This window comes from Macaca nemestrina, chromosome 19 (assembly GCF_043159975.1).
Source record: "Macaca nemestrina isolate mMacNem1 chromosome 19, mMacNem.hap1, whole genome shotgun sequence".
NCBI lineage: Eukaryota > Metazoa > Chordata > Mammalia > Primates > Cercopithecidae > Macaca > Macaca nemestrina.
Window position 1 is genome coordinate 42,002,817 of NC_092143.1, and position 26,467 is coordinate 42,029,283.

Consider the following 26,467-nt stretch of genomic DNA (forward strand, 5'->3'; position numbering starts at 1 on the left):
CCCCCACTCTCTCAACACACACCTCCCAGTCCCTGCAGCAGCTCCTAGGGGTGAAATAAGGGCTTGAGGGTTCGTGGTGAAGTCAGTTTGAGACATACTCAGGGTTCTATAGGTTTCTTCACTGCAGGGCTTCTCAGAGCTTTCAAAAGGCTAAACACTCACTGGTCAGCTGAAAGAGGAAGAGGCAGTACGCAGGTGCGGCAGCTCCCCAAAGGGAGGTGACCAGCGAACAGACCCTTTATCACTGAGTATCCCAAGGGAACCCACTTTGAGAAACCCTGCCCAGAGCACGGGTACCAACATAATTAGTCCCGCCCAACGGAGGGTCTCTAAATCACTGTCAGTCTGTGAATAGTACCAGAAGGAGGCGCCACAAGGATGAATAACACCTCCTGATAAGTCATAGCCTCTTATCCCCAATGCCCACCACCTTCTCCCCTGGAGTTGATCAGTTTGAACTTGTTGACAGCTTGTAGGCACTTTGCATTGTGGAAACCCACCCCTATCAGCCAGCAGGAGAAAGAGTCAGGGCAGCTTCTGGACCATCAGGAAGCTAAATCATCCCTCGGGAAACTCCAAGTTGATGTTAATAGCACTGGGGGTGAGGGAGGAGGAGAAGCTGTGGAAACACCGGCCTCATGCCGACTGCTACCCGGACAATGAGGAAACACCCCACATGGCGCGGTTTGCAGCACAGCTTCACATCCATTTCTTTATCTGGTCCTCACGATAGCTCTGTGTGGTGATTAAAAACAAATACCACTAACGAAAATATGGCTGGGTGTGATTTTGTGTCTGGCTTTGCTCAATGGAATAAATTCGCCAGGCGGACGCAGGGCCCTGCCTGGATTCCTCTTACTCTTTTTGCCCCAGCCCATCACCCTGCAAGTCCCGGTTGGCAGCACCCCCGCAACACATCCCAGGCCGGCTCCTTCATTCCCCGACACTGACGCCTTGGTCCAGGCCACGTGGGCACTGCAACAGCCTCTCAGTGGTCTTCCGACTTCCACTCCTGCCACCCTGGAGCCTGTTCTTAACACAACAGCCACCTCAAGTCAACCTCCTTCCTGCTTAAATTCCGCAATGACTTTCCATTGCATTTGGAGAAACGCCCCCTAGTCCTTCTGGCTTCATCCTCTCTGCCTACTCCAGCCCCTCCCACTTCCCCGCCCATCCCGAGATGCCCCACCCACCTCCCCGCCCACCCAACACAACCCCACCCATCCCTGAGGGCCCCGCCCCACCTGCTTCCCTCAGCTGCTCAGGAAACCCCAGCTCCCACCCGCAGCCCCTGCGAGGCTCCTCCCCTGCCTGGCATCCTCCACAACACTGTCTCCTCATTCCTGTCACTGCCCAAATGTCATCTTCACAGACTCGCCCTTGACTCACTGGCTCCCACCAACCACTCTGTGGCATCACGGTCTCTATGGCCTTTATTCTAAATGCCGTCTTTCCTCTCAGTTTGCTTCCGCTTGATTTTGCTCTGAGGGCAGAGGCAAGCGTCTTCATCACCACTCTACCTCCACGCTGAGAACAGCACCCGGCCCACAGTGGATGCTGGACAGTGGGAAGGTTAATGGTCAGTGACCTCTGGACCTCACCCCCTCATCTGCAATGGGGCCAAGAGGGTCTCCAAGTCTGCCCCAGCTCTCACGTTTATCTTCCCTTCCCTCCGTCCTGCTCATCCAGAGCCACACATTGGCTGTCACACACTGGCTTGGTTTGGTCCCCAAATTATTGATCTCATCTTTGCCACAATTCAGGACAGAAGGGAGACAAGATGGAGGAGAAAATGATCTCAGGAGATGCCGAAGAGGTGAAGGGCGCACAAAGGAAGACATTTCCCCGTTTCCAGGAGTGGGTGGGGTCTGTTGGGAACAGGCCCCCCAAAATCTGGAAATCAACAAAATCTCTGCAGCACTGTGACATGTTCATGATGGCCATAATGTCCACGCTGAAGGTTGTGGGTTTACCAGAATGAGGGCAAGGAACACCTGGCCCACCCAGGGCGGAAAACCCCTTAAAGGCTTTCTTAAGTCACAAACAATAGAATGAGCGATCTCATGCTAGTTCTCCACTGTGGATACGCAGAGCCCTTCTCTTCCCTATCCCACTCCTGAAGATATTCTCAGGGGAGGGCCTGAAACTCATGGGAAATAGCAGTAATACATGTGAGCATGTGTCCTGGGGAAATGTGGGCTTTCACAGAAATAAAAGCATAAGATTAAGGACCTCATAGAAAAATACATATTGAATAACTACAAACAGTTAAACATCAATTTTAAAAGGTATCTTGTGATAGAAATCAAAACAGTGATTGCCTCTGGGTCAGGGGGACATTGACTAGAAAAGAATATAAGGGAACCTCTCCCAGGAAATGGACATGTCTACATTTTGTGAGGGGTGGTGGTTATTCCACAGGTATATTCAATTGTCAAAAAGAGTTTTGATACATATGTCAGAACTATATGTATACGTACACCTAAGTCTGTGTGTTATTGTACGTGATTATACCTCAGTAAAAAAGACTACTGGAGAAAAGAATATTCTTATAAAAGCAACAAAAATATAAGGAATAAATACATCTAACTGAAGATGTATAAAACATCAATGGAAAAAAGTATGAAATCTAATACTGAAAAAGTTAAATTGATATGCCAAGCTTGTGAATACGATGATTCAATATTACAAAGATGTCAATTCTGCCTAATTTTTGAAGTTACTGTACAATATTTCATATCACTGACAGTTTTAAATCTAATTAAACTCAATGCCAATTATGTTGAGAAATGCTAACACATATACACTGCTAACAAAAGTGGAAAGAGGCCGGGCGCTGTGACTCAAGCCTGTAATCCCAGCACTTTGGGAGGCCGAGACAGGCGGATCACGAGGTCAGGAGATCGAGACCATCCTGGCTAACACGGTGAAACCCCATCTCTAATAAAAAATATAAAAAACTAGCCGGGCTAGGTGGCGGGCGCCTGTAGTCCCAGCTACTCGGGAGGCTGAGGCAGGACAATGGTGTAAACCCGGAAGGCGGAGCTTGCAATGAGCGGAGATCCCGCCACTGCACTCCAGCCTGGGTGACAGAGCGAGACGCCGTCTCAAAAAAAAAAAAAAAAAAAAAGTGGAAAGAAATGTCAAAGGTGCACATATTCTACAATCCAGCACCATCACTCTTAGGCACTTATCCTATTCCTCAGGTCTGCAAAAGGAAATATGTACAAGGATAGTCACTGCAGCATGATTTATAACAAAAGCAAAGACAGAAGACCTGGAAAACAGCCTGGATGCCTGTCAACCAGAGAATGGATAAATTATGGTATTTTCACATAATGGAACACTATACAGCAGTGAAAATGAATAAACTGCAGCTACATGTATCAACACATTTTGTGTGTGTGTGTGTGTGTGTGTGTGTGTAAATAAAATTTAGAAACACCTACACATGTAGCAAAAAAATAAAGAGATGCATGGGAATGATAAATAACAAATTAATTAGAGTGGTTACCTGTGTTGGGAAGACAGGAAGTGAGGGAGGTTCAGTGCTTCTGCTTCTCGAAGGACTCTGGCCAAGGTTGTTGATGAGAGGAAGAATATGCCAGAGTTTTGATTGTATTTGTAACACTTTACTTCATAAGCTGGGTGGTGGGTTCATGGGGGTGTATTACATTCTTTCTTATACTTTTTGTACATCTTAAATATTTTATAATCATTCGAAAATCTTCACTGAGCCTAGATATTTACATCGGATATCAACCACCGGTTACCGACCACCTAACTCAGTGATGCTGGGTACAGGAAAGACAGGGCCCTTGCCATGAGTCAGTTGTTGAGTTAGGCAAAATGCAACCCCTGGCTCATTGACTCTGAAGCTGGAATATGAGACATCAGCATCAGCATGGGCAGAGATAAGCCAAACCTCTACCTCATTGCCACATAATAAAGTCTCTTGCCAGGGGTCACTTAGTTGGCATGGAAAGTTTCCAGGGTTAACCTCAAAGGTAGTTTAAGTAGGCCCCTGCCCATGACGGGGGACCCTCTTCCCTTTCTTGTGGGAAAACATGCAGAAGACCTTCCTGGGCTGTAAAACAACAACTTTGGCCAGAGTCCTTCCAGAGGCAGAGGCACCAGCTTCAACCAAAGCCATATCCAGCCTGGAGACCTCCAGCCTGCAGGTAAGTGGAACTGGACAAGTGTTTGCTCAGTTCACACCAGGGAAGGCACATGCTTACTTTCTAGTTAGAGAGAGTGCAGAAACATGAGGCTTACATGAAAATGGGCAAGTTAAATAGCAGATACCACTGCTATTTCAGGCAGGACCTTCGCTGGGAATGCCAGATTGATGAGCTAGAAAGCGGTGCAGGCACTATAATTTCCTGGACTTGGAGAAGTGAGCAGTCCCCTCTGGCTGTGCTATCCATTCTGTTCTTAGGCATGGCTGGGAGCCTGTCTCTGAGCAGTGTATGTCTTAGAAAAGATTGTTCCTCCCTGAACACCCAATTCCATTGAATGGTTCCTGGAAAGGCCAGGGATTCAGACCAAGTTGGCATCGGCTCTTCTAAGGCAAGTGATGACGAGCAACAGTCCAAGGCAGAGCTCTAAGTCAAGCTCAGCTTTGGGGCTTTGGTTCCCAGCTATCTGGAGATCAAGCATCCAGTGAGGCACCCAAGATTCTGGTTACCACTTTCCCCAGTTCTTCCAGGGACCCTTGAATGGTATCTGTCTACATCACAATTATCAGGGGAGGAACTTGACAGGGGATGGAAAAGCACCTTCAGAAGCGTAAAGCACTCTCCCACTGTGGGAGAGCATTGCTGGGAGTCAAAGCCTTGAACTCAAGAATGTAGCTTTCCAAAGAGGATTGGGGCATCCGCTAATGGGTAGGAGAATTCTTCGGAGGCAGAGTGGACAGGGGGCCCTGCAGGACCTCTGGGAATCGTGCCCTAGGGATCCATCTACGGAAAGGTTAGCCCTGGAGAAAGTGCTGCTCGATGCAGGACTGCTCAAAGTTGACACTCCAAATTGCCATCACCAGTGGAGAACTGTTTAGCAGGGCTGGGCAGAGTCAGATAATATTCATTTCTTTCTTATTGTCCAGAACAAAACCTGTAATCAACCTGTTCTCTCCACTGTCACTTATTGCTGTCACACACATACATACATACATACACACACACACACACACACACACACACACACACAGAGCTACCACTTCCTGAGAACCTGCTACAGCCCAGGCTTTGGGTACATATCATTGCTAAACCCTCACAACAACCCTTACTACTCTCCATCCCATCTTACACCAGGAAACTGCCGCTCAGGAAGATTAAGCACCTTGTCCAAGGTGACATAGGTGGAAAGTGCTAGAAGAGGGATCTACTCCCAACTATGCACCAGCCACAGAATCGCCCTGCATTTCACCATCATGTGGTCTCTCCTTTAAAGTGATGATGACCATGAGTCAGTTTTCTGGGCGTGAGGATGGGGTGCTGGCACCACCCACCCTGTCCTGGCTGTCCCCACAGGGAGATTCGGGGTGGCACTAGTGGGGAGGAGGTCAATGGCTCTGTCTGCAGCCCTGGAGCACAGTGGGGCTGCTGAGCCCTTCCAGGGTCACTGGCAGGGGCACTCCCCTGCCTGGCTCCCTTGCCATCCAAAGGGGAAGCCCGAATGCTTCCTGATCTGTGCCCAGGGCGAGCAGCTCAGAGAGGGCTTCCAAACTCACAGCCCCATTTCATTTGCACAGAAACTCCCTGAGGAGGCAAGACAGGGACATGATCTCCCTGGGCAGCTGAGGAGTTCAGGGTTCAGAGAGATAAGACATGGGAGAGCTGGGGCTCCAGCCTAGGACTTCTGACTCTTAGTAAAGTCGGTCGAGCTCTCTCCATTTGCCAAATGCCTCTTAGCAGAAAACAAAGATAGACAAAGTATCTGCCTCCTGCACTGATGTTCACCCGAAGTAAACCACCCAAGTTATGCCCTGAATACTGCCTACAAGTTATTTTCTAAATGATTCTTAAATTCATAAAAATATGTGAACGTGTTCCTGGTAAAAACAATAAAATAAGGGTCAGGCACAGTGGTTCACACCTGTAATCCCAGCACTTTGGAAGGTTGAAGCAGGAGGATCACTTGAGGCCAGATTCAAGATCAACCTGGGTAACAGCAAAACCCTGTCTCTACGAAATATATTTTAAAATTAGCCAGGTGTGGTGGTAGCGTCCACTTGTAGTCCCAGCTGCTCAGGAGACTGAGGCAGGAGGATTGCTTAGGCCCAGGAGTTTGAAGTCACAGTGAGCTATGATGATGCCACTGTACCCCAGTCTGGGCAGCAGAGCAAGACTCTGTCTAAATAAATATTCTGAAGCTAAAACTTTAACTGCCCTGAGCTCAATGCCCTTCCCACATATAACCATTGCTTCCAGTATGGTACATTTCCTTTCAGACTTGTTTCATTTATATTTATACTCAGATATTGATAGAAAATACACAGTATTGTTTTTATAGCCTTTTTTATTTTTTTTTATTTGAGACAGAGTTTCACTCTTGTTGCCGAGGCTGGGGCGCAGTGGTGCTGTCTCGGCTTACTGTAACCTCCACCTCCCAGGTTCAAGAGATTCTCCTGCCTCAGCCTCCCAAGTAGCTGGGATTACAGGCACCTGCCACCATACCTGGCTAACTTTTGTATTTTTAGTAGAGAGGGGATTTCACCATGTTGGCCAGGCTGGTCTCAAATTACTAACCTCAGGTGATCCGCCCACTTCAGTCTCCCAAAGTGCTGGGATTACAGGAGTGAGCCACCGCGCCCGGCCTCCAACCAACTTTTTACAAAGGTGCAAAAGTCCATCAATGGAGGAAAGATAACCTTTCAACCAATGGATGTTCAATGGAACAATTGGACACCCATCCAAAAAAATGAACTTCAACCTTAGTCTCACATCTTATACAAAAATTGACTCAAAATGGGTCACAAACTTGAACATAAAGCATAAAACTATACAACTTTTAGAAAAAAAATAGGAGGAAATCTTCAGGGTATAGAGCTGGCAAAGTGTTCTTAGACTCAATACAAAAAGCATAATCCATAAAGAAAATATTGATAAATTAGGCCTCATCAACATTTAGAATTTTAGACTCAATACAAAAAGCATAATCCATAAAGAAAATATTGATAAATTAGGCCTCATCAACATTTAGAACTTTAGACTGGGAGAAAACATTTGCAAACTGCATATCTGATGAAGTACTAGTTCCTAGAATATATAAAGAACTCACAACAGTAGAAAAAGACCAATCAGTTGAACAAGGAAATGGGCAAAACTCACGAAGGGACACTTCACTGGAGAGGTGTACAGACGGCGAACAAGCACAAGATGTCCAACATCACTAGCTACTGGGGAAATGTGAATGAAAACTGCAGTGATGTGTCACCACACGCCCATCAGAATGACTAAAATAAAACCAGTGGCGACACCAAATGATGATGATGTGGATCCGCGGATCGCTCATACGTTGCCGGTGGTGTGTCAAATGTTACAGCCACTCTGGAAAACGGTTTGGCAGTTAGAAACACTAAATATGCAATGATAATACTACCTAGTGATCGCACTTTGGGGCATTTATCCCAGAGAAATGAAGACTCAAGTTCACACAAAAAACTGTAAATGAATGTTTATCATAGCGTGACTTAAAATAGACCCAAACTGGAAGATATTCGTCCCTGGGTATGTGATTGAACACGCTGAGGTGCATCCATACCACGGAACAGCAACAAAAAGGAAAAAGCTGTTGATAAGCAACCTGAATGAATCGCCACGGAATTAGGCTGAGTGAAAAAAAGCTAGTACCGATAAATTACACGTTACATGATTCCATTTAAATAACCTTCTGGAAATGATAAAGTTAAAGAAATGAGTAACAGATTAGCCATTGAGAGGGATTAAGGAGTGCTGGGGTGCGAGGGAAGTAGGTGTGGCTGGTAAAGGGCTGCGTGACCTTTGTGGTGGTGGAAGTGCTTTGAATCTCCGCTGTGTCAGTGTGGATATTCTGGTGGTGAGATTGTACTACAGTTTTGTACAATGTTACCTTTGGGGAAACTCAGGTAAAGGGTACAGGGGTCTCTCTGTATTATTTCTTCCAACTGCATGTGAATCTATAATTATCTCAAAATGAAAAGTTTAATTAAAAGGAGAATTTGTCCATCTGACAGGTAAAGCATAGCATCTCTTGGTTTCAATGTGTAATGAGGTTGAGCGCTTGCGGCATTTTCACTCAGGAGTGTTTGATTATGTGGTAATCAAATTATGAGACTTCAGGCCTGGCACAGTGGCTCACACCTGTAATCCCAGAACTTTGGGAGGCTGAGGCAAGTGGATCACCTGAGGTCAGGAGTTCGAGACCAGCCTGGCCAATATGAAATCCCCTCTCTACTAAAAATACAAAAGTTAGCCAGGTGTGGTGGCAGGCACCTGTAATCCCAGCTACCGGGGAGGCTGAGGCAGGAGAATCACTTGAACCCGGGAGGTGGAAGTTGCGGTGAACCAAGATTGCGCCACTGTACTCCAGCCTGGGCAACAGAGCAAGGCTCCATCTCAAAAAAAAAAAAAAAAGACTTCAAACTTCCTTTCTGCTACGTGTGTCTATGTGTGTGTGTTTGTGTAGAATGCCTTCTTTTCCCCAAGGTCATCAATATATTTTATATTTTCTTCTAATGTATTTATAGCATTATTTAATCTAACCCCCATTTATCTTTGTAACTGGTATGAGGTAAGACTGCAACTTAATTTTTTTCCTGATAGATAACCAACTGCCCCAGCACTGAATTGTATTTCCTTTCCTACTGACTGGAAGTGACATTTCTTATAAAACACTAAATTCCTTTGCATACGTGAATTTGTTTTTGGAATTCCTGTTTTGTTCCATTTGTGGAAGAAACAAAAGGAAGAAGAAAATAAACTTAACCTGAGGATTTAAGTCCCTTTAAATCATCAGACCCAGAGAGGCACTGGAATGAATCAGCAGCCATGTCCATCCCCCTTGAGCTAAATAATTACCTCTTGAAGCCACTCATTAAGGGCCTGTGGACTGACATTGAGTAGCTATAAAATGCCACACGCTGCACACCTTAACTCCTACCCTATAGTTCAATGGTGTAAAGCCAATCACAAATCATGTTATCTCTGTCAATCAATGAGAATTCCTGTCAAACAATTTCATCCAACCCACTCCTGTTCCCTTTCCTTTAAAAACCTGCTTGCAGCAAAGGCTGCGGGAGCACTCCTCAGGGCAACGTGGAAGTGTGTCCCAGGCAGCTGTCCTCACTTTGTCTCAACTAAAGATGCCTCAGCCTCTTCATTTCAGATCAATGCACTGATCCAATTGTTTATTCCTGTGCTAAGAAAATGACGTATTTCTGCCGGGCGCGGTGGCTCAAGCCTGTAATCCCAGCACTTTGGGAGGCCGAGACGGGCGGATCACGAGGTCAGGAGATCGAGACCATCCTGGCTAACACGGTGAAACCCCGTCTCTACTAAAAAATACAAAAAACTAGCCGGGCGCAGTGGCGGGCGCCTGTAGTCCCAACTACTTGGGAGGCTGAGGCAGGAGAATGGCGTGAACCCAGGAGGCGGAGCTTGCAGTGAGCTGAGATCCGGCCACTGCACTCCAGCCTGGGCGGCAGAGCGAGACTCCGTCTCAAAAAAAAAAAAAAAAAAAAAGAAAATGACGTATTTCTAATATATTTTTTTCCTAATAGTTTCTAACATATCTTTGTAGCTCCCTGTCCTTTCTTTAAGTGGACTTGGCTATTCCTGTACATTTGTCCTTTCACAAGATTCAGAATAAACCTATCAAGATACAAAATTTCAAAACAAGTGTATCAGAAAAACAAACACTATTTCTCCTCTCACGTGGTCAACACTCAACACTTCACCCCAAAATGTATGGGGATATCTCTCCATCAGCAACCAATGCCCTGGCAAACACCAAGTAACTGTGCTATAATTTAACTTAATTCTGACACTGTCTGCATGGAGATACCATCAGATCCCACCTGTTAGGACTCAGTCCCACAAGACTGTCCCCCAGTGGGATTGGCAGTTCAGATGCCAATCACGAGTAGTAGGTTGTCACCTATCCTTCTAACCAATCGGCTACAAATCAGGGGTCCCACTACCCCTTCCTTGCATTAATTTACTAGGATGGCTCACAGAACTCAAGGAAATGCTTACATTTACCAGTTTATTAAAAGGGATATTACAAAGGATACAGACGAACAGCCAGATGGGGCAAGGAATGTGGGAAGGGTGTGGAGCTTCTCTGCCCTCTGTGGGCTTGCCGCCCTCCAGACACATCCATGTGTTTAGCAACCAGGACGCTCTCCAGACCCCGTCCTTCCGGATTTCTATGGAGACTTCTTTAATAGGCATAAATGATCAAATAACTGGCCATTTGTGATTAACTCAACTTCCATTCTTCTCTCCCCTCCTGTATTAGTCCATTTTCACACTGCTATAAAAAAAACTGCCCGAATAAAGAAAAGAGGTTTAATTGACTCACCGTTCCTCATGGCTGGTGAGGTCTCAGGTAACTTACAATCATGGTGGAAGGGGAAGCAGGCACCTTCTTCACAAGGCAGCGAGAGAGAAGAGAATAAGTGTGGGTAGGAGGAAATGTCAGACACTTACAAAACCATCAGACCTCGTGAGAACTCACTATCACGAGAACAGCACGAGGGACACTGCCCCCATGATCCAATCACCTCCTGCCAAGTCCCATCTGCAACATGGAAATTAGGGGGATTACACTTTGAGATGAGATTTGGCTGGGGACAAAATTATGGGGATTACAATTCGAGATGAGATGTGGTTTGGGTGAGTCAAGCCACAGCACCTCCTCACAGGTGGAGGAGGTAGGGCTGAAAATTTCAACCCTTTACTCACCAACTAACCAGCTCCCATCTGGCAGCTAGCTGGGGGCTTGCTGAAAGTCACGTATAACATAAACTCAGGTGTGCTGGAAAGGGGCGTTTAGGAACTTTTAAAAGACACTCCTTTCACCTGTATCACTCTGGAGCTATTTCAGGAACCAGGGACAAAGACCAAATGTAATAACAATAGATGCTCCTTTCACCTTTACCACTTAGGAACTGACAAGCATTTTAGGAACTTCGGCCAGGAGTGAAAACCAAAATATATATTTCTTCTTATATCACAATATCACACCCTGTCTCCAAATACAGTCACATTCTGTGGTAATGGAGGTTAGGACTTCAACATACAGAATTGGAGAGGACACAGCTGAGTTCATAACCGGGCAAAATCCTCCTCAAACTTCAAGGCCTTCCCCACCCTGCCTGCACGTTCCGGCCTATCTCATCTTTCCAACCGGCCATTTCCTGGGACAAAACAAATGACCCCTGTCCTGGTCAGCCACAGGTTGACTCCTATCCTCCTTGCAGAATCAATCACAGCACCTCTAAGGAGCTGTCGTGGGCCGGTCTTCCCTACTGCACTGTGAGCCACTGCGTCTTAGAAGCCACTCCTCTTCAGCTCATGGTGTTCTTTCTGTGTATTAGGGGTCTTCCCACTTTGGGTCTCCGATCTTCCATCCAAATGGGAAAAGCAAGGCTTACACTTGTCAAGGCCCTCGGTGTTTGCCTGCTGCAGCAGATGCCGGGCATGAGCGCCAGAACAGCGTTTGCTCTCAGCATGGTTACTGGACCTTTGCCCGAAGGTGGACCATGCAAGTGTGAGTGTCTGCAGAGATACAGAATCACACACAGCTGTACTGAGACTGATGAAAAGGGAATGTGCTATGGGTCAGGGAGCACCCATGAGATGGGCCTTACTCCAGGAGAGGAGGTGCAATCATTTTTAGAATAGGCTAGAACGTTCCCATCAGATCTGTGCTGACATGAAATCAGCCTCTCCACTGTGTCACTTTCACAGGTGAGGCAGGTTCAAGTTCACCTCCTGCACAGCTGACCTTTCCTTAAGGACCATGGACTTCTGGTGACAATGTCTTTTCCGTGGACCCTGGGAAACAGAGTGGCACTAGTATGCTGGTATATGGAGAAACTGCCCAAGAAGTGGGTGGCAATGGAACTGAGCCCAACCTGCCTTGTGGCACTGCCTCTGCCCTTGGCCCAGCCCGCTACAGCTGGCCACCCTGTGATCCTGCCTTCCCTACACACGGCAGCTGGGGCATCTGGTAGAACCTGAAGCATATGCTGCAGACACCAGACCCCTACCTTCTGGAAACCTCATATCCGAGTCACTTGAGCTGGGTGTGTGGTGCAGTCCACATAAACAGCTGGCAAAATGGGAGGATCAGGCAGTGAAGACCGTGGAAGAAGTCCCCTCCTCTGTCCTGGGCTAACTGCACTCCCGGATGTGGACCGCTCCTGTTAGTCCTGCCCACTCTTCCTTCTCTTGGAGGAAGACTTTCCTTCATTCAGGTACCTACACCCCATTCCCAGCCACCCATGTGGTTCCAGTCGGGACCACCCATCACAGTTTCCCATCCGCCTGACCATGAGAGTGAGCACTTGACCCAAGATGGGCCAATCAAGGTTCTTCCCTGAAGGTGTTCACGTTAACATTAATACTCGGCTCCCTAATAATGATGATAATGTTGATGATAATGCTAAAAGCAGCTATAACACTTAGCAATTATGAACAGTGAGCACCCACTAAGTGTCAGCACTGTTGCGTCATATTTTTTAATTTCTGTAGCAGTCATGAAGCAGACTCTGCGATTACCTCATTTTACAGATAAGGAATCTAAGGTCGGAAAGGTAAAGGAATTTGCCCGAGTAAGTGGCAGAGCCACAATTCAAACCCAGGCAGTCTATCTCCAGAAACATCACTCTCAGCACCTCATACACTGCCTCTTTCCCAGGGGAACTGCCAACCGAGGCCTGCGGAGGCTGGCGGCCATCTCCCTGCTGTGTGGGAAGGCCGCGTTAAAGCCAGTCCGCAGAGAAACAGATATGAGCAATGGAAATCAGAACTTGGCAATATTTGAGTCCTTAGTTCTGCTTCCTTTTTCTCCTTTCACATCTCTTGGTTACATAAGGCAATAAATAATCTTTTTTTTTTTTTTTTTTTTTTTTGAGACGGAGTCTCGCCCTGTCACCCAGGTTGGAGTGCAATGGTGTGATCTCGGCTCACTGCAACCTCCACCTCCCAGGCTCAAGCAATTCTCCTACCTCAGCCTCCCAAGTAGCTGGGATTATAGGCGCACACCACCACGTGTGGCTAATTTTTTGTATCTTTAGTAGAGATGGTGTTTCACCATGATCTCTTTTTAAAATTATTATTATTACTACTATTATTCAAGACAGGGTATCTCTCTGTTGCCCAGGCTAGAGTACAATGGCATGAACATGGCTCACTGCAGTCTCGAACTCCTGGGCTTAAGTGATTCTCCCACCTCAGCATCCCGAGTAGCTAGGACCACAGGTGTGCACCACCACACCTGGCTAATTAAAAAAAATTTTTTTTTTATAAAGACAGGGGTCTCACCATATTGCCCAGGCTGGTCTTGAACTCCTGGGCTCAAGCAATTCTTCTGCCTTGGCCTCCCAAGGTGCTCGGAGGTGTGAGCCACCGTGCCCAGTCAGTGAATGATCTTTTTCCTAAAATGGTTCAGATAGAGGCTCTGTTACTTGCATCCTGCCTTGTGATCCCATCTCCTACCTGCCCAACTTTCCATCACTGTTGTGGTTTTCCTTCTCTTTATCTTCCACCTCTCCCCACCCTGACCCCTTTCACAGGTCCACTAAATTGCTAAAGTCTCACTCTGTCTAATAGAAACACCCCTTTCTCCTGCAAAGTCTGCACAGCTGCGCCTTCCCCTCTCCTGTCATACCACTCCGGGGAGAGCTGCCTCACTTGTGTCATCATCTGCTCCTTCCCTTGCCCTTCGCCACCCGGCTCTGATGCTTATCTCCCTTGGACGCCAATCTCTGAAGACCCAACCCAATGGTCTTTTCTCAGCCTTCATCCTCTTCGATCTCTTTCCCTCCTTTGTATTCCCTAAACGTACAGGCCTCCCAAGGTTTTGGACTTGGCCCTGCGCATATTGGTCATGACTTGTCCTTCTTTCGCAATCCCGTCTCTCTCCTTGTTTAGATGTCTCTACTATGGCCCTCAGGTCTGTCCCTTGGTCCCTGACCCCTCTCCAGCCCTGAATTCACAGTGGCCCTGAACGCAGCCTCACCTGCATGCTTCATCAGCACCTCAAACTCAAACTGCCCAGACAACATCTGGATATTATCAGGAAAAAGATGACATTGTTAGACCCTACACCAGAATACATTCCAAATGGATGAGAGATCTGTATTTGAATAGTGTAAAATAAAAATTGGAAACACAATTACATTTTAAAGAGTTTATTTGAGGAAAAAGCAATTCATGAATTGGGGTATGCCAGACCAAAAAAATGTTCAGTGTTCTAATGACATAGCATCAGAGGCAAATATTTTTAGGGTGAATACGGAAGCAAGATAAAGAAATTATTTGATTGGTGGCAGTTACAAAATTATCTTATTTGATTCATCCCATTTGAAAGTCCCTAGTTATATAAATAGAAACTTTCTGTCTGCTAATAATTGACTGAGGTTAACTTTTGTTTCTAACATAAGCATTTACCAGAAATGGCTAAAGTTAAGTTTTGCTAACGTATGCAAATTAAGCAAGGTTAAGATGACTTATGAGGCCTGACTGCTTTTGTCTACTCAGAGATTCTTCAGGCCTGGTCTCTTTTCATTTTAATTTACTTTAACAATAGTGGACTCATATAGGAATTAGAATAAAGACTGAATCGGCAAGACTGAAAACACATACCACTTATTAGGAAAAATCTCTAACAGTAAACCTTCAGACAAATTCTGGTTAAACCATTTAACTAAAATAAATTTTTTTTCACATTCAGGACAAAAATAATTCACTTACAAGAAGAAAAATCAGGTGCGTTTCAGATGTCTTTCCAGCAGCAATCAGTGCCAGAGCAAAGGAGAAATGTCTAGAAGGAAAAGAGAATATGACCCAAGTGAATTCTACCCAGCCAAGTTGGAGCTTAGGTATAAAGGCAAGAGCTCACATTTGCAGACATGAAAGGACTCAGAAAAATACAACATCTGTTAGCCCTTGTGAAAAATCTACTTGATGGTGAAATCTTGTTAACTAAAGGTTGCATCAAAATAGAGTCCTGCCATTCTGAAGCCGTAGAAGTGAGATTGGTGGGGAGCATGGAATCCAGGTGGATACACGAATGCTATTAACACCCAGGAGAGGTATGGTTTCAGATGCAGAATGAAATGTTGCAAACTCTGAAAAGTTGAAATAATTTAAGCATCGAAACCAGAAGGAAGAAGAGGGCAGGAAAGAGGTGCATCAAAATGTTAATCTCTTCTCTTTCCCAGCATGGATCAATCAATCTCATCTCTATGGAAACTCATTTTTTTTTTTTTTTTTTTTTAAGACATATCACTCTGTCGCGCAGGCTGGAGTACAGTGGTGTGATCTCAGCTCACCACAACCTCCACTTCCTGGGTTCAAGCAATTCTCCTGCCCCAGCCTCCCAAGTAGCTGGAATTACAGGTATGTGCCACAACACCCAGCTAATTCCTTTTGTGTTTTCAGTAGAGATGGGGTTTTGCCATGTTGGCCAGGCTGGTCTCAAACTCCTGACCTCAGGTGATCTGCCCACCTTGGCCTCCAAAAGTGCTGGGATTACAGCCGTGAGCCACTGTGCCTGGCCGAAAACTCACATTTAAAAAAACCCACGATACAAAAAATAACAGATGCTAGTGAAGTTGTGGAGAAAAGGGAATGCTTATACACTCCTAGTGGGAACGTAAATTAGTTTAGCCATTGTGGAAAGTGGTGTGGCAATTCCTCAAAGAGCTTAAAACAGAATTACCATTCAACCCGGCAACCCCATTATTGGATATACACCCAAATAAATATAAATCATTCTACCATAAAGACATATGCATGTGAATGTTCTTCACAGCACTACTCACAATAGCAAAGATATGGAATCAACCTAAATGCCCAGTAGTAGACTGGGTGAAGAAAATGTGGTACACTTACACCATGGAATAATACTATGCAGCTATAAAAAAGAATGAAATCATGCCCTTTGCAGCAACATGAATGGAGCTGGAAGACATCATCCTAAGCAAATTAACATAGGAACAAGAAAACAAAATGCCACATTTCTCACCTGTAACTGGAAGCTAAACACTGAGTACATATGACACAAAGAAAGGAATGACAGACACCAGGGCCTACTTGAGGGTGAAGGGTGGGAGGAGCGTAAGCAATGAGAAACTACCTATCGGGTACCATGCTTATTACCTCGGTAACGAAATAATCTGTATGCCAGACCCCTAAGACACACAATTTACCTATATAACAAACCTGCACATGTACCCCTCAACCTAAAATAAAAGTTAATAAAAAAATTTTTAAAAACCCACAGTGAGTCCAACTTCATACATTCCCTCAAATTTAGTACCACCTTCTAGGAATTTATTTCCTTTGTAGGAAAGAACAATGATCTGAATTACAGTTTGACCGAAGCTTTTGTTCCTGTTAAATTCTTTTAAAATTAAGTGTAGTACTTATTTTCAAAAATACATCACATATAGTCAATATCATCATGATACAATTGTTTTCATCTGTTTCAGTGTCTCCTCTATCTATCTCTCTCTGCCTCCATCTCTGTCTTTCTCTAGATCCTTCTTTCTTTCTATGCATAGAGAGATGTCAGGAAAGATGTCAGTCAAATGTTATGACCAATTATTTTTAGGTTGTATAATTTTGGTAATTCGGTCCTTTCTTCTTCACACTTTTCTGTATTTCTTAATTTTTTTATAATTAGTATGTGTAGTTTATATTAAAATAATCACACAAAGAAAATAAAGCGATGGACAGAGAGATACCAAACAGATATGCTTAGAAGGAAAGCAGGAGTAGACAGATCTACTAACATCAGGCAAAGTAGAATTTAAAGTCAAAAGCGTTCATTGGAGTTATGGGAGACATTATGGTATGGTAAAACGTACATATTGGAAAAAATATAACAGCTATAAATTTTGATATTCCAAATAGCATATACATAAAACAAAAACTACAATATAAGAAGAACTTAAAGTATATGCATGCACACACATACCTCCACACATATGCCATAGTAAAATACTTTAAATATGCCTACTTTTGAATTTTATTTATTTATTTATTTTTTTGAGACAGGGTCTTGCTCTGTCACGCAGGCTGGACTGCAGTGGCTCAATCACAGTTCACTGCAGCCTCGCCCTCCTGGGCTCAATTACTCCTGAATTTGGGAGATCTAGTAAAACAAAAATAAATGACATAGAGAATCTCAATATTACAATTAACAAGCTTGATTTAGTACATACGTAGAATTCAGTGTCTTACCATTGAAAAATAAACACCATTTTATTTTGTCCTCAGAATTTTTGTAAATACTGATCTCATATTTGGCTCCAAAGAAAATCTATAAAATATAAAATGTGGAGATACACAAGCTAAATGTCCTGAGCCTCAGCCTATACAATTAAAATTCATCACAAAAGCATACCTTAAAAAGTCTTAACTACTTAGAATTAAGAAACCCTCTCCTAAATAACTTCTACATGAGAGGAATTCAAAATTAAAATGGTCTAGAAAAGAATAAAAAAGAGATATACATGAATGCATAAAGAATTGAAAGAAAAGAGGGAAGGAGAGAGAGAGAGAGATAAATAACCTAAATATTTTTTAGTGGTTTGAAAAAGCCATCAGTTGATGCCAATTAATGGAACCCCACCATGAGTCAGCAGGTTTAGGCTCTGGTCTCACTTCTGCCATCATCTTGGCAAGTCATTCTTCCTCTGGACCTCAGACTCCTAGCTCCAAAATGACAGACTCAACAAGATGATCTAGGGTTTCTCCTGCTCTATTTCATTCCAACAGCATCTTTTACATATTTCAATTAGTTACCCATATTTACATAGCAGAAGATTTGACATAAAAAATTCCTTCTCTGTTTTCTTTCAAAAACCAGAGTTTGAGGTGGCACTCCTGGGTCTGCCTGGATCAAGGCTACCCCTTTAGGTCACCAGAGTTCCTACCACCAACTTCAGTGTGGTCTACCTGGACTGTGGGGTTTTCAGCCCCTAAGCAGAAGAAAGGACCATAGAGTATCACTTGTTACTCTCTCCAGAGAAAACTCAAGGCTCACTTATTTTTGCTTTTTAGGTTTTCCTTTATAGTGAATATGGAGTCCAAGAGAACAAACCTCAAACTGATTCTCTGAATTCTCGTTTTTGTTCTTCATAAAAATTTCCATCCAGGCAGTTTAAATAAACCCAGTTGTTTCCAAGAAAACAGAACGGAAAGCTGAGGAAACTCCACCCCCAACCCACAGCTCCCAGGGCTCAAGCACTTGCTCTGTGCCCCAGACCACTGCCCATCTGGATCCTGGTTTTGTTAGGGGGGCGGGCGTGGAAGGGCACCATCTGGTAGAGAACTTACTGTGGTTTGGCTGAGTTGTATATGTGAAGCTTTCATTCTCAAATAAATTTCAAAAGATTCTTGCTCAATATAAGGATATGGGATATAGAGATAAATGTTCCAGAGACAGAAAAAAAAAATTAAAAATTCACATAGGCAACAATCCTTCTTCTTCTTAGGGCAGTCTAGTTCAGGAAGCTTCTCCTGCTCTTGAAGGTTTTTATTTGATATTAAAATAAATGAGGCCAGGTGCAGTGGCTCATGCCTGTAATCTCAGCATTTTGGGAAGTCGAGGTGGGAGGATTGCTTGAGGCCAGGAGTTTGAGACCAGCCTCGGCAATATAGAGAGATGCCATCTCTACAAAAAAAATTTAAAAACAAAATTAGTGGCCGGGCACAGTGGCTCACTCTTATAATCCTAGCACTTTGGGAGACCGAGGTAGGTGGATCACTTGAGGTCAGGAGTTCAAGACCAGCCTGGCCAACATGGTGAAACCCCATCTCTACTAAAAATACAAAAATTAGCCAGGTGTGTTGGTGCACACCTGTAGTCCCAGCTACTTGGGAGGCTAAGGCAGGAGAATCACTTGAACCCAGGAGACAGAGGCTGCAGTGAGCCAAAACTGCACCACTGCACTCCAGCCTGGGCAACAGGCTAGGCAATATTTTTAAAGATGTCTTTAAAATATCTAAAATGAATGTTTTTTCTCTTCTCCTCTCAACAGACCCAAGTTTTCTTTGCTTCTTGTGAATGGCCTCACTACCCAATCTTCTTTCCCATGGTGAACGTGCCCAGAGAATGCAGGTCAGCCAGACACCAGAAGGGGAAGGGGAAAGACTATGGGCTATTGTCACTGAACTAGGGATGGATGGGAACAGGCTAGTCTCTCAAACTTGGGAGGTGAGAACAAGATATCCCCAAATCCCACAAGCCAGAAAGAGCTACTGAGACCATCCTCACGAACCCTTCTCTTGGTATGTTTTGGAGATTTAACCATACATTGTGTGCAACTTTAGATGCATATGTTATGAGCTTTAGATAACTGGAATCGTATTGTTTAGGAAGTTTTCTGTTCAGCAATATGTGGTGGATACATCTCAATCTGAAGAAATAAAAGATCTGCATCAGTGGGGTCGGTGGCGCTAACTCATGCCTGTAATCCCAGCACTTTGGGAGGCCAAGGCGGGAGGATCACCTGAGGTCAAGAGTTCGAGACCAGCCTGGCCAACATGGTGAAACCCTGTCTCTACTAAAAATACAAAACTTAGCCTGGTGCAGTGGTGCGCACCTATAGTCCCGGGTACTCAGGAGTCTGAGGCAGGAGAATTGCTTGAACCTGGGAAGCAGAGGTTGCAGTGAGCCAAGATCATGCCATTGCACTCCAGCCTGGGCAACAGAATGACACTCTGTCTCAAAAAACAAAAAGCAAACAAAAAAACACACCAAGGGTTGGCGCCCAAGATGGCTGAATAGGAACAGCTCCAGCCTCCAGCTCCCAGCCTGAGCGACACAGAAAATGGGCAATTTCTGCATTTTCAAGTGAGGTATCGGGTTCATCTCACTGGGGCGTGTTGGACAGTTGGTGCTGGTCCACAGGTGCAGCCCGATCAGCAAGAGCTGAAGCAGGGCGAGGCATCGCCTCACCTGAGAAGCACAAGGGGGAAGGGAATTCCTTTTCCTAGCCTAAGGAAATTGATACACACAAGACCTGGAAAATCAGGTAACTCCCACCCTAATACTGTGCTTTACCAAGGGTCTTAGCAAACGGAACACGAGGAGATTATATCCCACACCTGGCCCAGAGGGTCCCACGCCCACGGAGCCTCCCTCATTGCTAGCACAGCAGTCTGAGATCTAACTGCAAGGTGACAGCGAGGCTGGCGGGGGCGGGGGGTGCCCGCCATTGCTGAGGCTTAAGTAGGTAAACAAAGCCAGGAAGCTCGAATTGGGTGGAGCCCACCACAGCTCAAGGAGGCCAGCCTGCCTCTGTAGACTCCTCTTCTGGGGACAGGGCATAGCTAAACAAAAAGCAGCAGAAACCTCAGCAGAGGTAAATGCCCCTGTCTGACAGCTTTGAAGAGAGCGTGGATCTCCCAGCATGGAGGTTGAGATCTGAGAACTGACAGATTGCCTGCTCAAGTGGGTCCCTAACTCCTGAGTAGCCTAACTAGGAGACATCCCCCACTAGGTGCAGAACGACACCTCACACCTCACACAGCGGTGTACACCCCTGAGACGAAGCTTCCAGAGCAAGAATCAGACAGCAACACTTTCTGTTCAGCAATATTCGATCTTCTGCAGCCTCCGCTGCTGACACCCAGGCAAACAGGATCTGGAGTGGACCTCAAGCAAACTCCAACAGACCTGCAGCTGAGGGTCCTGACTGTTAGAAGGAAAACTAACAAACAGAAAGGACACCCACACTAAAACCCCATCAGTATGTCACCATCATCAAAGACCAAAGGCAGATAAAACCACAAATATGGGGGAAAAGCAGTGCAGAAAAGCTGGAAATTCAAAAAATCAGAGTGCATCTCCCCCTCCAAAGGAACGCAGCTCATTGCCAGCAATGGAACAAAGCTGGATGGAGAATGACTTTGACGAGCTGAGAGAAGAAGGCTTCAGTCGATCAAACTTCTCAGAGCTAAAGGAGGAACTATGTAACCAGCGCAAAGAAACTAAAAACATTGAAGAAAGAATGGATGAATGGACAACTAGAATAATCAATGCAGAGAAGACCTTAAAAGAACTGATAGAGATGAAAACCATAACACGAGAACTACGTGACAAATGCACAAGCTTCAGTAAACAACTCGATCAACTGGAAGAAAGAGTATCAGCGATTGAAGATCAAATGAATGAAATGAAGTGAGAAGAGAAGTGTAGAGAAAAAAGAGTAAAAAGAAATGAACAAAGCCTCCAAGAAATTTGGGATTTTGTGAAAAGACCAAATCTATGTCTGATTGGTGTGCCTGAAAGTGATGGGGAAAATGGAACCATGTTGGAAAATACTCTGCAGGATATCATCCAGAAGAACTTCCCCAACCTAGTAAGGCAGGCCAACATTCAAATTCAGGAAATACAGAGAACGCCACAAAGATACTCCGCAAGAAGAGCAATTCCAAGACACATAATTGTCAGATTCACCAAAGTTGAAATGAAGGAAAAAATGTTAAGGGCAGCCAGAGAGAAAAGTTGGGATACTCACAAAGGGAAGCCCATCAGACTACAGCCAATCTCTCAGCAGAAACTCTACAAGCCAGAAGAGAGTGGGGACCAATATTAAACATTCTTAAAGAAAAGAATCTTCAACCAAGAATTTCATATCCAGCCAAACTAAGTTTCATAAGTGAAGGAGAAATAAAATCCTTTACAGACAAGCAAATGCTGAGAGATTTTGTCACCACCAGGCCTGCCCTACAAGAGATCCTGAAGGAAGCACTCAACATGGAAAGGAACAACAGGTACCAGCCATTGCAAAAACATGCCAAAATGTAAAGTCCATCGATGCTAGGAAGAAACTGCATCAACTAGCAAGCAAAATAACCAGCTAATATCATAATGACAGGATCAAGTTCACACATAATAATATTAACCTTAAATATAAATGGACTAAATGGTCCAATTAAAAGACACAGACTGGCAAACTGGATAAAGAGTCAAGACTCATCAGTGTGCTGTATTCAGGAGACCAATCTGACATGCCGAGACACACATAGGCTCAAAATAAAGGGATGGAGGAAGATCTACCAAGCAAATGGAAAACAAAGAAAAAGCAGGGTTTGCAATCCTAGTCTCTGATAAAACAGACTTTAAAACATCAAAGATCAAAAGAGACAAAGAAGGCCATTACATAATGTTAAAGGAATCAATTCACCAGGAAGAGCTAACTATCCTAAATATATATGTACCCAATACAGGAGCACACAGATTCATATAGCAAGTCCTCAGAGACTTACAAAGAGACTTAGACTCCCATACAATAATAATGGGAGACTTGAACACCCCACTGTCAACATTAGACAGATCAACGAGACAGAAAGTTAACAAGGATATCCAGGAATTGAACTCAACTCTGCACCAAGTGGACCTAATAGACACCTACAGAACTCTCCACCCCGAATCAACAGAATATACATTCTTCTCAGCACCACATAACACTTATTCCAAAATTGACCACATAGTTGGAAGTAAAGCACTCCTCAGCAAATGTAAAAGAACAGAAATTATAACAAACTGTCTCTCAGACCACAGTGCAATCAAACTAGAACTCAGGACTAAGAAACTCAATCAAAACCGCTCAACTACATGGAAACTGAACAACCTGCTCCTGAATGACTACTGGGTACATAACGAAATGAAGGCAGAAATAAAGATGTTCTTTAAAACCAATGAGAACAAAGGTACAACATACCAGAATCTCTGGGACACATTTAAAGCAGTGTGTAGAGGGAAAATTTATAGCACTAAATGGCCACAAGAGAAAGCAGGAAAGATCTAAAATGGACACCCTAACATCACAATTAAAAGAACTAGAGAAGCAAGAGCAAACACATTCAAAAGTTAGCAGAAGGCAAGAAATAACTAAGATCAGAGCAGAACTGAAGGAGATAGAGACACAAAAAACCCTCCAAAAAATCAATGAATCCAGGAGTTGGTTTTTTGAAAAGATCAACAAAATTGATAGAGCACTAGCAAGACTAATAAAGAAGAAAAGAGAGAAGAATCAAATAGACACAATAAAAAATGATAAAGGGGATATCACCACCGACCCCACAGAAATACAAACTACCATCAGAGAATACTATAAACACCTCTACGCAAATAAACTAGAAAACCTAGAAGAAATGGATAATTTCCTGGACACTTACACTCTTCCAAGACTAAACCAGGAAGAAGTTGAATCCCTGAATAGACCAATAGCAGGCTCTGAAATTGAGGCAATAATTAATAGCCTACCAACCAAAAAAAGTCCAGGACCAGATGAATTCACAGCCGAATTCTACCAGAGGTACAAGGAGGAGTTGGTATCATTCCTTCTGAAACTATTCCAATCAATGGAAAAAGAGGGAATCCTCCCTAACTCATTTTACGAGGCCAACATCATCCTGATACCAAAGCCTAACAGAGACACAACAAAAAAAGAGAATTTTAGACCAATATCCCTAATGAACATCAATGCAAAATCCTCAATAAAATACTGGCAAACCAAATCCAGCAGCACATCAAAAAGCTTATCCGCCAGGCTGGTTCAACATACGCAAATCAATAAACATAATCCAGCATATAAACAGAACCAAAGACAAAAACCACATGATTATCTCAATAGATGCAGAAAAGGCCTTTGACAAAATTCAACAGCCCTTCATGCTAAAAACTCTCAATAAATTCAGTATTGACAGAACGTATCTCAAAATAATAAGAGCTATTTATGACAAACCCACAGCCAATATCATACTGAATGGGCAAAAACTGAATGGGCATTCCCTTTGAAAACTGGCACAAGACAGGGATGCCCTCTCTCACCACTCCTATTCAACAGAGTGTTGGAAGTTCTGGCTAGGGCAATCAGGCAAGAGAAAGAAATAAAGGGTATTCAATTAGGAAAAGAAGAAGTCAAATTGTCCCTGTTTGCAGATGACATGATTGTACATTTAGAAAACCCCATCGTCTCAGCCCAAAATCTCCTTAAGCTGATAAGCAACTTCAGCAAAGTCTCAGGATACAAAATCAATCTGCAAAAATTACAAGCATTCTTATACACCAGTAACAGACAAACAGAGAGCCAAATCATGAATGAACTTCCATTCACAATAGCTTCAAAGAGAATAAAATACCTAGGAATCCAACTTACAAGGGATGTAAAGGACCTCTTCAAGGAGAGCTACAAACCACTGCTCAGTGAAATAAAAGAGGACACAAACAAATGGAAGAACATACCATGCTCATGGATAGGAAGAATCAATATTGTGAAAATGACCATACTGCCCAAGGTAATTTGTTGATTCAATGCTATCCCCATTAAGCTACCAATGACTTTCTTCACAGAATTGGAAAAAACTGCTTTAAAGTTCATATGGAACCAAAAAAGACCCCACATTGCCAAGACAATCCTAAGCCAAAAGAACAAAGCTGGAGGCATCATGCTACCTGACTTCAAACTATACTACAAAGCTACAGTAACCAAAACAGCATGGTACTGGTACCAAAACAGAGATATAGACCAGTGGAACAGAACAGAGCCCTCAGAAATAATACCACACATCTACAGCCATCTGATCTTTGACAAACCTGACAAAAACAAGAAATGGGGAAAGGATTTCCTATTTAATAAATGGTGCTGGGAAAATAGGCTAGCCATAAGTAGAAAGCTGAAACTGGATCCTTTCCTTACTCCTTATATGAAAATTAATTCAAGATGGATTAGAGACTTAAATGTTAGACCTAAAACCATAAAAACCCTAGAAGAAAACCTAGGTAATACCATTTAGGACATAGGCATGGGCAAGGACTTCATGTCTAAAACACCAAAAGCAATGGCAACAAAAGCCAAAATTGACAAATGGGATCTAATTAAACTAAAGAGCTTCTGCACAGCAAAAGAAACTACCATCAGAGTGAACAGGCAACCTACAGAATGGGAGAAACTTTTTGCAATCTACTCATCAGATAAAGGGCTAATATCCAGAACCTATAAAGAACTCAATCAAATTTACAAGAAAAAAACAAACAACCCCATCAAAAAGTGGGCAAAGGATATGAACAGACACTTCTCAAAAGAAGACATTCCACAGCCAACAGACACATGAAAAAATGCCCATCATCACTTGCCATCAGAGAAATGCAAATCAAAACCACAATGAGATACCATCTCATGCCAGTTAGAATGGCAATCATTAAAAAATCAGGAAACAACAGGTGCTGGAGAGGATATGGAGAAATAGGAACACTTTTACACTGTTGTTGGGACTGTAAACTAGTTCAACCATTGTGGAAAACAGTATGGCGATTCCTCAAGGATCTAGAACAAGAAATACCATTTGACCCAGCCATCCCATTACTGAGTATATACCCAAAGGATTATAAGTCATGCTGCTATAAAGACACATGCACACATATGTTTATTGCAGCATATTCACAATAGCAAAGACTTGGAATCAACCCAAGCGTCCATCAGTGACAGACTGGATTAAGAAAATGTGGCACATATACACCATGGAATACTATGCAGCCATAAAAAAGGATGAGTTCATGTCCTTTGTAGGGACATGGATGCAGCTGGAAACCATCATTCTCAGCAAACTATCGCAAGAACAGAAAACCAAATACCGCATGTTCTCACTCATAGGTGGGAATTGAACAATGAGATCACTTGGCCACAGGAAGGGGAACATCACACACCGGGTCCTATTGTGGGGAGGGGATGGTGGGGAGAGATAGCATTAGGAGATATACCTAATGTAAATGACGAGTTAATGGGTGCAGCACACCAACATGGCACATGTATACATATGTAAGAAACCTGCACGTTGTGCACATGTACCCTAGAACTTAAAGTATAATAAAAAACAAACAAACAAACAAACAAAAAAACACCAAGATCTTCATCAGTGGTAGTACTGAACACAGGTGCAGTTTCAACCATGGCTTCCTAAAGTGTTGTATCCATTTACAGTCCTAACAGTAGAATGTGAAATCGCTCATATTTTCTAGACCTTTCCTACACTTGGTTTTATCACTGTGTTTATTCTTTGCCAATCTAAAACTGTTCCAATACAATGTAAAATTTAAATTTAAATAAAATGTGCATTTTGCTGATTAATGTAAGTTGGAATGTCGTTATCTTTTCATAGTTCTTGGGCAATTATATTTCTTTTCTCAGATTTACACAGTCCTGTCCTCCCAATTTTTCAATGTGCTCATTTAATTC

At 43.7% G+C, this 26,467-nt stretch overlaps 1 long non-coding RNA gene across 2 annotated transcripts in view; it reads right to left on the reverse strand.

Annotated features, from left to right (window-relative positions):
* Window positions 1-26,467, reverse strand: part of LOC105489398 (uncharacterized) — a 136,693-nt gene that overhangs the window by 38,711 nt on the left and 71,515 nt on the right. Inside the window, exons 4-7 of one of the 2 annotated variants that reach the window (XR_011616884.1) lie at window positions 14,964-15,033; window positions 14,230-14,275; window positions 13,533-13,645; window positions 10,564-10,629 (exon numbers count right to left, since the gene is read on the reverse strand). This is a non-coding gene — a long non-coding RNA (uncharacterized lncRNA). The remainder of the gene's footprint in view (window positions 1-10,563; window positions 10,630-13,532; window positions 13,646-14,229; window positions 14,276-14,963; window positions 15,034-26,467) is intronic. The other variant, XR_011616885.1, reaches the window with a different exon arrangement.